The following is a 12,759-nucleotide window of genomic DNA, read 5'->3' as shown; positions in this document are numbered from 1 at the left end:
GGGGAATGACCTAGCATTAAGAATTCATATAAAAAGGTATTGTTTAAGAGGTAGGAGTGAAGAAGGAAGATATTGCAGGGATGCCAACTAGCATGAGAAATAGGGACACACAGTTTGTCTGGAACATACTGTACTTAAAAGAGAGTCAATCTCAACAAGCACTTATGTATCTGGTATTGTACTTAGTAAAGATGCAAATAAAGATAGAATCGCTGCTCACCATGGGCTCACATAAGGAAGAGTAATGTGTAGCTCAGAATAGTAAGTGATCACCATTTAACAACAAAAAAAAGCTGGAAATAGTCTAAGGGCAAAACGAAGGTTTATTATGCCTTCTTTCAAGAAGCAGGCATCCCTCCAGTTGAGCAAGCAATCAAAAGATGGAGGCATCTTGGGGAAACATTTAATAGTTTAAATAGTCCCTAATGCAAATACCCCTCCCATCACTGACCTTCACCCTCACTGGCTGAGGAACTACCTAGGAAATTTTGGCCAATAGGTACATATTTGCCCATATCTGACTGAGGTAGGAAGAGAATGATGTCATAGAAGAATAATAGGAAGGGGAATGCCCACGGACTATCCACCTTCAGGCCTACTCCAACTCTGGGGTAGATGAAGCCTTACTCAATTTTCTCAACTGTCTTTTAGAAATCTCACTTGATCTCATCCAGTGACATTTAAAAACCTTGGAAAATCAGTCCATCTCAGTAAAACCCATTCCTGGAAAAAAAAAATCCCCTCTATTACAATCAACATATGGTAATCCAGGAACCCATAACCTCTAAGACACTCAACTTCTGAAGAGCACCAATTATTAGAAAAATTTTCCATATATTAAGTATAAATCTACTTCTCCACAATTTTCATCATTCTCCTTATATACTCGAGGAAAATAAGCATCTGCTTATAAATTGGATAACCATGTCAGAACCATAAATTGGCTAAACAGTATTTCTGTTCAAAGTTCATTGATATATGTATATATGAGTGATACAGAAACAACAGATAATCATAAAACTTATATGTGAAAAATTATATGTAAGCTAACTTTTTGATGGTTAGTTATACATACTTTTTAAAAATTGTGTTTTTAATTTATGGAACAAAATCATTTCTATAACATAGTATAATAAAAAAGATACACAGATCTATTATGCACAACTTGCTATTCCTTTTAAATATACAGAATTCTCATGTAAGTTTTTTTTTTTCTCCTTTTTCCCCAAAACACACACTGGGGATGGCTACCATTAGATACAAATAAGCACACATATATTCATATACATTGTTATTTGGTTCCAGAAAGCTGAGCAGGTAGTGAAAACAAGTTGGCTACTGAAGTCCTCAGCCTAACCATCCCTCTGTAAAAGGGCAAAGTAGGGCTTCTTGCTACAGAAAAACAAGCCAGCCCAAGCTAGGCCAGCCCTGCCTAGCCCAAGCCAACTCAAATAGGCTCCTCTCTTCTTGTCCCAAATCACATTCTGAGAGGAACCACAACTTTTATATTATCTCCCCAACCCACACTGAACAAGCTTCCTTGGGGGAAAGGGAGGTGAAAGCAGAAGCTATGGATCCACACCCACTGCCCAAGGGATCATCTGGTAGTTGCCCAAAGCTCAGAGCTGCCAGGAATTCTGGGCCCTCCACCATTACTGCTCATGCTATCACTACTCCTCCTATTGCTTCTCCTGCTGAGCACACTGGCCACTCAGTACCCCATCTAATACTACCGTTCGGGGCACTATAGTCTTATCACTCTGCAAAAACTGCCTCTCAAACTGTCCTCCAACATACATAACAGCAGCATCATGGGCTCCAATCTGACAGTCCCAAACACTGTCCTCTCTGAAGAGGACTTGTTCATATCTTTTGACCATTTAATAAATGGGGAATAACTCTTACTTTTATAAATTTGACAAAGTTCTTTATGTATTTTGAGACCATTATCTGAAAAACTGTACATAAAATTTCCCCCACAATTTTCTGTTTTCCTTTTAGTCATTTGAATCATTTCCCCCAACCCAAACCAAAAAAATTTTCATCAACTAAAGCAAAAGCAGAATTATATAATGCCATATTGTACTCATGTCATAATTTCTTTCAAAAAAGCAAAGAAGGATTTAAATTCATTCCCATCAAAATTCATCAGACAAGTAGGATTCTTGGACTTTACCAAACAAGGGCTTGTTATAGTTCCAGAAACCAAATGTTTTCTTTGAGTTTTAGCAGAAAACACTCAAAGAGTAAAGTTCTACAAGACAGAGGTATCAGTAAGTCCTTGGAAGATGCAGAAAATTCCCCAAGGAAGCCATCTCTGCCTAGGCTATTTCCTGACTGAAGAGATTTTATGGGGAAAAAGACCTTCTGGTCTTTAATTGCAGAATATAAATGATCTTTCTCCAGAGGGAAGAGATGGCATTTACGAGCATATGATTTTGCAATTTCTCTGCTCTTGGTATCTCTGTGGTATATAATTTTTAAAAGTATTCCTTAAATTTTAAATTAATATCACTTGGGGAGATAAATGATGTCCTGTCTGCATCTTAAATATGCACACACAAAAAAATCACCTTCTGTTTTCATCAGGGGAAAGACACTTCTCTAGTTCTGATAATATGTACTCTTAGCATGTACAAATTTAAAAAAGCAAGTATAAAAATTAACTATTAAAAATTATGCAACTTTGATTCTGATAACATAGCCACCACTCAACTCTAAATTCTGCTAAGAAGTAACATCACAATTAGAATAAAATAAGAGATACAATAAGGAGCATCAAAATCTACCACCAAAATTCAGGAAGCTAGATTTAGGTCCTTCCAATTTGAAAGAACTGCTAAATGAAGTCTTCTTCTTGGTGATCCCATGAAGCTATAAGGATAGTCTGACTAAAAGAAAGAGCTATTACCAGATTTCCTCTCTTCAAAAAGGAATATTGAAAAGTGAAGTATGAGAAAGAATGGCATATCTACTGCCAACTCTGAAACCTACCATAATTTTTTTTCTTTTTTGAAAAGTGTGCTTCTTTACCCAATAATTCTATATGTATAAAGAAAAGTTTATGGTTAATAATTTTTAGATATTAGTACAATTTTCTTTTAATGATCTTAACAGGTCAAAAATAACTTGGCATAACTACAAAATACCATCTCAGTGCTATATAATTTCTATTTACCAATAACCTCAATGAATCTCCTGATTCTTTCATAGGCTAGACCTTTTCCTGAGCTGAGGTACTCTTATGTGCAAAATACATTCAAGCACTTTAAAATGTTTTTCTTTTAGTATAAACAGTGCAAAGTAAGAAACAGATAGTATACACATGTGATCAGTATCAAATTGCTTTTCTTCTCAATAAGGAGTGGGATGGAATTCAAAATTTTTAAAATTTATGTTAAAAATATTTTTATATTTAACTGGAGAAAAATAAAATAAATTTAATCATATTTTTAAAAAGGAGATAGTAATAGTGACCTAAAGAAAAGGGATGAAGGAGTTATTTTTCTCTATTAACATCTCCTTAAACCCCCAGACCCCCACAAAAACAAAACCTAAGTAAGTTCCTAAGTGCCCAGAAATACTTCCCAAATCATCTAATCTTGCCCTTCAAGCCTCCTGCTTTCTCTTGATAGATATACAATACCCACAAACACAGCTCAAATATCCTTATTTTTGACCTACCTGCCTGTTTCTAATACCAGCCACCTTATGTCATCAATAAGAGAGTGACATTTGCTATCATTTTAAGGTAAGGGCTTCTAAGGTCCAGATTTAAATAATCTGATTAGAAACTGTGCACACCCTTTGATCTGATTAGAAACTGTGCACACCCTTTGATCCAGCAGTGTTACTACTGGGCTTATATCCCAAAGAGATCTTAAAGAAGGGAATGTGCAAGAATGTTTGTGGCAGCCCTCTTTGTAGTGGCCAGAAACTGGAAACCGAGTGAATGCCCATCAATTGGAGAATGGCTGAATAAATTGTGGTATATGAATTTTATGGAATATTATTATTCTGTAAGAAATGACCAGCAGGATGATTTCAGAAAGGCCTAGAGAGACTTACATGAACTGATGCTGAGTGAAATGAGCAGGTCCAGGAGGATCATTATATATTTCTTTCTTTTTTTTTTTCCCCTGAGGCTGGGGTTAAGTGACTTGCCCAGGGTCACACAGCTAGGAAGTGTTAAGTGTCTGAGACCAAATTTGAACTTGGGTCCTCCTGAATTCAAGGCTGGTGCTCTATTCACTTCGCCACCTAGCTGCCCCTGATCATTATATATTTCAACAATAATACTATATGATGATCAATTCTAATGGACGTGGCCATCTTCAACAATGAGATGAACCAAATCAGTTCTAATAGAGTAGTAATAAATTGAACCAGCTACACCTAGCAAAAGAACTCTTGAGAGATGAGTATGAACCAGTACACACATAGCATTCCCAATCCCTCTATTTTTGTTCACCTGCATTTTTGATTTCCTTCACAGGGTAATTGTACAGTATTTCAAAGTCCAATTCTTTTTGTACAGCAAAATAACTGTATGGACATGTATGCATATATTGTATTTAATTTATATTTTAACATATTTAACATCTATTGCTCAACCTGCCATCTGGGGGAGGGGGTGGGAGGAAGGAGGGAGAAAATTGGAATAAAAGGTTTGGCAATTGTCAGTGCTGTAAAATTACCCATGCATATATCTGGTAAATAAAAACCTATAATAAATAACTAAATAACTAAATAAATAATCTGATTAGTTCCTTCCAGATACTATGCCTTCAATTTGGCTGGTACGGTTAGGCGTACTAGATAGCTAGGTCTTTTTTCCAGCTAATTCTGAGAATAGTTAGCAAATGAATCAGAAAATTATAATTTTTCTATTTTTAAAATGTTTTATTAATATCCATACGACTATATTTGAGTTAATCAAAATGAACTTAGTACAAGCTAGTACAAGAGTTGAAGAAATACTAAAAGAAGTATTTATCCATCTAAACTTATTTGGAAATCATTATTATACATCTTGTCAAAAATTCCCTTCTGTTTTATTCAGTTTATTAAAGTTAAATAAAACATTTTTACTCCATATATTTAAGTCCATAGCAGAGGGACTAACAGAAAAGGGCTAAAGTTAGTTCAGAAGCAACCAGTGGGTGCAATCCAATTTTATTCTACTCATTAAGTTCAAATTGATTTACAAATTAAACAATGCACTACAAAGAAGGGTGTGATACATAAAAAGTTGATTGCTTAATCTCTCTTATACAGCAAATAACAAACCTAAGAACAGAACCATTTCTTTTCCCAAAAAGGGAAGAAAGGAAAGGATGGGAGGTAGAAAAGATAAGGCTAGAATCCTTCACAGAATAATCAGGAATGCTAACAGAGGAAATGGCTTTTTTTTTTAAACATGATCCACCATTTATACATTAATAAAGTGCTTTTTAAATAGTATTTTATTTCTCCAGATACAGGCCAAGACAGTATTCAATAGTCAGTTTTGCAAAAACCTGTGTTCCAAAAGTTTCTCCCCTCCTACCCCAAGACAGCAAGCAATCTGATCTAGGTTAAACATGTGTAATTCTTCTAAACATATTTCTATATTTGTCATGCAACACACACACACAAAAAAGCAGATCAAAAGTTAGAGAGAAAAAAAAAAGGAGAGAGAGAGAGAGAGAGAGAGAGAGAGAGAGAGAGATTGCTTGCTGTCTTGGGGTAGGAAGGGAGAAACTTTTGGAACACAGGTTTTTGCAAAACTGACTATTGAATACTGTCTTGGCCTGTATCTGGAGAAATAAAATACTATTAAAAAAGCACTTTATTAATGTATAAATGGGGGATCATGTTTTTAAAAAAAGCCATTTCCTCTGTTAGCATTCTTGATTATTCTGTGAAGGATTCTAGCCTCCTTATTTTCCCCACATCCCTTCCAACATTTATCATTATCTTTTCCTGTCATTAGCCAATCTGAAAGGTGTGAAGTGGTACCTCAGAGTTGTCTTAATTTGCATTTCTCTAATAGTGACTGAAAACATTTTCATGACTAGAAATGGCTTTAATTTCTTCATCTGAAAATGGTTCATTCACATCCTTTGACCATTTATCAATTGGAAAATGGCATGTATAAATTTGAATCAATTCTCTATATATTTTAGAAATGAGGCTTTTATCTGAAATACTGGATGTAAAAATTGTTTCCCAGCTTTCTGCTTCCCTTTTAACCTTGGCTGCAGTGGTTTTGTTTGTGCAAAAATCTTTTAATTTAATGAAATCACAATTATCAATTTTACATTTCATAATGTTCTCTAGTTCTTCTTTGGCCATAAAATTCTCCCTTCTCCACAGACCTGAGATGCAGATTATTCCTTATACTCCTAATTAGCTTACATCTAAATTCCTTTACATCCTTTACAACTAAATCATAAACTCATTTTGATCTATCTATGGCATAGGATGTCAAATGTTGATCAATGCCTAGTTTCTGCCACATTCTTTTCAGATTTTCCCAGTAATTTCTGTCAAATGGTGAGTCTTATGCCAAAAGCTAGCCTTTGGGTTTATCAAACACTGGATTACTATTACTGTCTCTTGTGAACCTAACCAATTCCACTGATCCATTACTCTGTTTCTCAGCCAGTACCAAATGGTTTTAATGGCTGCTGCCTTAATTTTAGATCTGGTAGAGTATAAGACACCTTCCTTTGCATTTTTTTTTTTTTATTAATTCCTTTGAAATTCATGACCTTTTGCTCTTCCATATGAATTTGGTTATTATTTTTTCCTAGCTTTATAAAGTAATTTCTTGGTAGTTTGATTGATATGTCACTGAATAACTAGATCCATTTAGATAAAACTGTCATTTTTATTATATTAACTTAGCCTGCTCATGAGCAGTTGATATTCTTTCAATCATTTAGATCTAACTTTATTTATGTGAAAAGTGTTTTGTAATTGTGATCCTATAGCTCCTGGCTTTGTCTTGGCAGGTAAGCTCCCAAATATTTTATGTTAACTATAATTATTTTAAATGACTTTGTCACATCTATAAAATGCAGATGATTATTTTATATCCTGTAACTATTTAAAGTTGTTGTTTCCAGAAATTTTTGATTGATTCTCTAGGATTCCCTAAATATACCATTCATTTCATCTGCAAAGAGTTTCAAGTTTTGTTTCCTTATTACATACACTAATTCCTTCAATTTCTTTTTCTTCTCTTATTGCTAACACTAACATTTCTAGTATAATATTGAAAAATAGTGGTGATAATGGGCAACCATGTTACTCCTCCCCTGATCTTACTGGGAATACTTCTACATATCCACATTACATACAATACATACTAGGGTTTTAGATACATGCTATCATCTTATTTTATTTTAATTTGTTTATTTTTTTAAGTAAAACTCCATTTATTCTTAATTCTCCCTACTGGGTTTTTTGTTGTTGTTGTTGTTTTTTTTTTTTTTTTTTTTTTTTTTTTAACAAGAATGGGTATTGTATTTTGACAAAAGCTTTTCCTGAATCTATTGCGATAATTATATGATTTATGTTAGTTTTGTTATCAATATTACAAATTATGCTGATAGTTTTCCTGGTATAAATTCCACTTGGTCAAAGTGTATCATCCTTGTGATGTTTCTGTCATCTATTTGCTAATATTTTATTTTATTTAAGATTTTTGCATCAATAATTTTGGCCCTTTCTGGTTTAGGTATCAACACTATAGCTGTGTTAGAAAGGGAATATGTTTAGATGAATAAAATAGAGGAAGAAAAGATCAGCGAATTGGGCATGCAATTAAAAAAAAGAACAAATTAAAATGCCTCACTTAAATATTAAATTAAAAATTGTGAAAACAAAAGGATTAATAAAATTGAAAGTTATAAAATTATTGAACTAATAAACAAAACTAAGAGTTGGTTTTATGAAAAAACTAACAACATAGATAAGTCTTTGGTTAATTTGAATAGAAAAAGTAAAGAAGAAAACCAAATTACCAGTATCAAAACCAAATAATTTAGAGTAAACTTGGCACTGAATAAACAAGAATTTAAAGCAATAATTAGGAGCTATTTTACTTAATTGTTTGCAAACAAATATGATCTAAATGGATGAATACTTATAAAAATAAAGATTCCCAGATTAAGAGGTGAGGAAATAAAATATTTTAAAAGTCCCATTTTAGAAAAAGAAATTGAACTAACCATTAATGGACTCTTCAAGAACAAATCTCCAGGGCCAAATGGATTTACAAGTGAATTCTACCAGATAGCTAAAGAACAATTATTTGCAAAGCTGTGTTATAACGTATTTGAAAAAATAGAGAAAGAAGTCATAACCAAATTCCCTTTCTAACACAGCTATAGTGTTGATACCTAATCCAGAAAGGGCCAAAATTATTGATGCAAAAATCTTAAATAAAATAAAATATTAGCAAATAGATGACAGAAACATCACAAGGATGATACACTTTGACCAAGTGGAATTTATAAGTATTCCCAGTAAGATCAGGGGAGTAACATGGTTGCCCATTATCACCACTATTTTTCAATATTATACTAGAAATGTTAGTGTTAGCAATAAGAGAAGAAAAAGAAATTGAAGGAATTAGTGTATGTAATAAGGAAACAAAACTTGAAACTCTTTGCAGATGAAATGAATGGTATATTTAGGGAATCCCCAAGAATCCTTTGGCTGCATCTCATAAATTTTGACATGTTGTTTCATTATTGTCATTCTCTTGGATGAAATGACTGTTTCTATGATTTGTTGTTTGGTCCACTCATTGTGTAGGATTAGATTATTTAGTTTCCAAATAATTTTTGATTTATTTTTCCATAGCTCTTTATTACAAATAATTTTTATTGCATCATGATCTGAAAAGGATGGATTTATTATTTCTGCATTTGGTTGTGAGGGTTTTATGCCCTACAAGTGGTCAATTTTTGTGTAAGTGCCATGTACTGCTGAGAAAAAGGCATATTCCTTTCTAGTCCCATTCAATTTTTATCAAATATCTATTATACCCAATTTTTTAAAAATTCCAATCAGCTCCCTTAACTTCTTCCTTGTTTATTTTGTGTTTAGATGTACCTAGTTTTGATAGAGGGAAGTTGAGATCCCTCACTAGTATAGTTTTATCTATTTCTTTTTGCAACTCACTTAACTTCTGCTCTAAGAATGTGGATGCTATACCACTTAGTACATATATATTTAGTATTATAGTAGGTCATTTGTGCCTCTGTATTAACCCTATTTTACGTCCCTTTTTCTCTTCTTCCAGTATAATCTTTCACCCCTAATTTTTTTTTATATTTTCACATTAAAGTCAATTTATACCTACACACTCTAAGTATACCCTTTTTTAAGTGTCCAACCAAGATACAGTTCTCAAGAATTATACATATTATCTTCTTAAGTAGGGTGACAAACTTAATTTTTAAAAAAACATTTTTCCCTTTCTATTTACCTTTTTATGCTTTTCTTAAGTCTTGCATTTGAATTTCAAATTTTCTGTTCAGCACTAGTCTTTTCATTAGAAATGATTGAAAATCCCTTATTTCAATGAATGTCCATCTTTTCTCCTGAAAAATAATGCTTAATTTGTTGGGTAGTTGATTCTTAGTTGCAGCCTAAGTTTCTTTGCCTTCTAGGATATCGTATTCCAGGCCCTCCTATCCTTTAATATGGAAGCTGATAGGTCCCGGGTAATCCTGATTGTGATTTCTTGATATTTGAATTGTTTCTTTCGGGTTGCTTGCAGTATTTTCTTCTTGATCTGATAATTCTGTAATTTAGCTACACTTATCTCTTTCAGGAGACAATTGGTAGATTCTTTCAATAACTATTTTGCCCTTTGATTCTAGGATATCAGCAATTTAAACTTCCTAGATGATTTCTTGAAAGATGTTGCCCAGCTTTTTTTCATCCTGGCTTTTAGCTAGTTCGATAATACTTAGATTCTCTCCTAGATCTATTTTCTAGGTTAGTTGTTTTTCCAAAAAATTATTATATATTTTCTTCTATTTTTTCATTTTATTCAACTGATTCTTGATTTCTCATTGAGTCACTCACTTTCATTTGTCCAATTCTAATTTTTATAGAATCATTTTCTTCATATAGCTTTTTTGTCTCCTTTTGCATTTGGCCAATTGTATTTTTAAAGGAGTTGTTTTGTTCAATGGCTTTTATTCCCATTTCGCCAGTTCTATTTTTTAAGAGTTGTTTTCTTTTTCCATTTCACTAAGTGTATTTTTTTAAGGAGTTTTTTTCTTTAGTCAATTTCTAAACTGTTGACTTCCCCCTCTCCCAAAACTTTCATCATTATCTGGCATAGTTCTCATTTCTTTCCCCCATTTTTCTTCTATCTTTTAAGATCATTTTTGAACTCTTCCAAAAGAGCCTTTTAAAGCTGGAGACCAGCTCATATCCCCCCACCATGTGAGACTTCACCAGAAGGTATTTTACTTTTGCTGTCTTCTGGATTTGTGTTCTGATATTTCCTGTCTTCATAGTAGCTTCTATAGTCAGAGCTCTTTTATGCTCATTTTTAAAAGTTAAATTTTGCTTCTAAGGCACAGGGGATATTGACCCAAGCTTCTTTTGCAAAGGGACTTGCATTCCCACTGAGCTGGGTGGATTTGACCAAGCCCTGTCTGTTATGCTGTGGTTTAGGTGCTCATAAATTGTATTCTGTAGTTGCAGGTCTCATAGATGCTCTGCAGATCCACTGTCCTTCTGAACCAGGGCAGAGTAGCCAACACTGCTGCTTTGTTTTGTTTTGTTTTGCTAAAAGCCTCCCACTAGATTCCCTGCTCTGGGCTTCCCTGTTTCTGCCTTCACAGTGCTGTATAACTCCTTCCCCAATTGAGACAGGCCTTTCCTACAATCCTTACAAGATCTCTTAAGCTGGAAAATTATTACACTCTGAATGTTTGTTGGTTTTGTCATTCCAAAATCCGTCCTGAGGGTTAATTGATTCTGAGGAAAGCTGGGGAGGGTCCTGCCAACTCTCAGCCATCATGGCTCTGCAAAATCATTATTTTTATTAATAATAATCTTCAATATTGGGATTAGGCTCTATAGTAGGTTCAAGGAAGCAGCAAAAGGAAAATTGCTTGGACGGTCAGGAATTTTACTCCTAATTTGTTGTTCAGTCAGGACTTACTCTACTTGTCCTTGATTTGAGATTGTACTAGAGGTTTTTTGGTAAAGCTACTGGTATGGTTTGCCATTTCCTTCTCCAACTCATTCTGCATGTGGCAATAAAAGTTAAATATCTTGCCTAGCATCACACAGCTAGTAAGGTCTGAGGCTGGATTTGAACTCAGATGAAGAAATACATTTTCTTTTTAAACAGAGATGAAGAGCCCATACTTATATGAAATGATGATAACAATTGAAGATCTGTACTATACCCAAATGTTTGTATTTCTTTAACTTATGTTGTTATGGATCATGCTGATTATAAACAAAAATAAATAACATCTTTTGTCTTAATCATATACTATTACTTTTTTTTCTCAATTCAATTTTTTCCCCCTCAATTTTCTCAATACTCAATTTTTTCCCCTCAATTTCTCAATTTCCTGAGGAGGTGCCTCAGGAAAAATTATAGTATTACAAAGTAACTTTAATACATTATAATAAATTAATATTTGATCAGTTAATTTCGTTCAATCCAATAAATATTTAACTCTTATATGTAAGAGCACAATGCTAAGAATAAAATGAAAACTCTTCCTGCCATCAGGAAGCTTATAGCCTACTGATTTTTTTTTTTTTTTTTTTTTTGAGTTGAAGGAGGATTGGAGGCAGGGTATGAACCACGTCTGTGATCTCATTGGCGCCAAAAAATAGTGAGGAAATTTCCTTCACCAATCAACTGCAACTTACTGTCTTTTTTAAAAGAGTTCCACTGGTCACCAGAGTCACACAGTTAATAAGTAGCAGAAGCAATACCTGAAGCTCATAATTCCAAGGCCAGCAGTCTATGTACCAAAAAACATGTGGTCTTATTGTGAGGCACAAAGATAAAATACCATATTCAGGAAATAATTAGCAGACCAGTTGGCCTAGAATATAAAATATAAAAGGAAGGATATGAAATGTTGGAAAGATAGACTGAAGTCAAGCCTGTTGAGTGATTTAAATGCTAGGGTGTTTGTATTTTATTCAAAAAAAGCTACTGAGAAATTTTGACCAGAAAATTGAAAGACTAGATCTGGAGGCTTAGGAAGACTATTTTGGCAGCTATGTGAGGGGTATTTGAGGGTGGGGATGACCAGGATGAATGTGTGTGTGTGTGTGTGTGTGTATGCATGCATGTCTGTGTATTTCTGTGTAGTAATAGTCTAGAAAACAGATGATAAAGATCTGCATAGCATCTGCAGAGCAAAGAAATGAGGATGGATTCAAGAGATGTTTAAAAAAAAAACAGAATCAACAAGATACAGAAACTGATTAAATGATAAATATATGGAAAAGGGAAGTACCAGAAATGGTTTTGAGATTCTGAATCTGGGTAACCAGAAGAAGAATGGCGATTCCCACAGAAAAAGGGGAAAAAAATTGTTTAAAGAAAAAGATGTGCTTAATTCTGCACATTCTTAATTTGAGAGGCAAGCTACGACATCCAAGCAAAGAGACCTAGTAAGCTATGCATGTACAATAATTTTTCAGTCATATTTCACCAGCTCATTTTATAGATAGGAAAATGAGGCAAAGTGACTCAAGAGGTCATAT

General features: G+C 33.6%; 1 protein-coding gene across 5 annotated transcripts in view; it reads right to left on the bottom strand.

Annotated features, from left to right (window-relative positions):
- BTBD9 (BTB domain containing 9) overlaps nt 1-12,759 on the bottom strand; it is a 445,792-nt gene that overhangs the window by 389,787 nt on the left and 43,246 nt on the right. The window lies entirely within an intron of this gene.

The sequence above is a fragment of the Sminthopsis crassicaudata genome, chromosome 4 (genome assembly GCF_048593235.1).
Source record: "Sminthopsis crassicaudata isolate SCR6 chromosome 4, ASM4859323v1, whole genome shotgun sequence".
Lineage (NCBI taxonomy): Eukaryota > Metazoa > Chordata > Mammalia > Dasyuromorphia > Dasyuridae > Sminthopsis > Sminthopsis crassicaudata.
The sequence above is the reverse complement of the archived record's forward strand: the minus strand, read 5'-3'. Positions and strand labels throughout refer to the sequence as shown.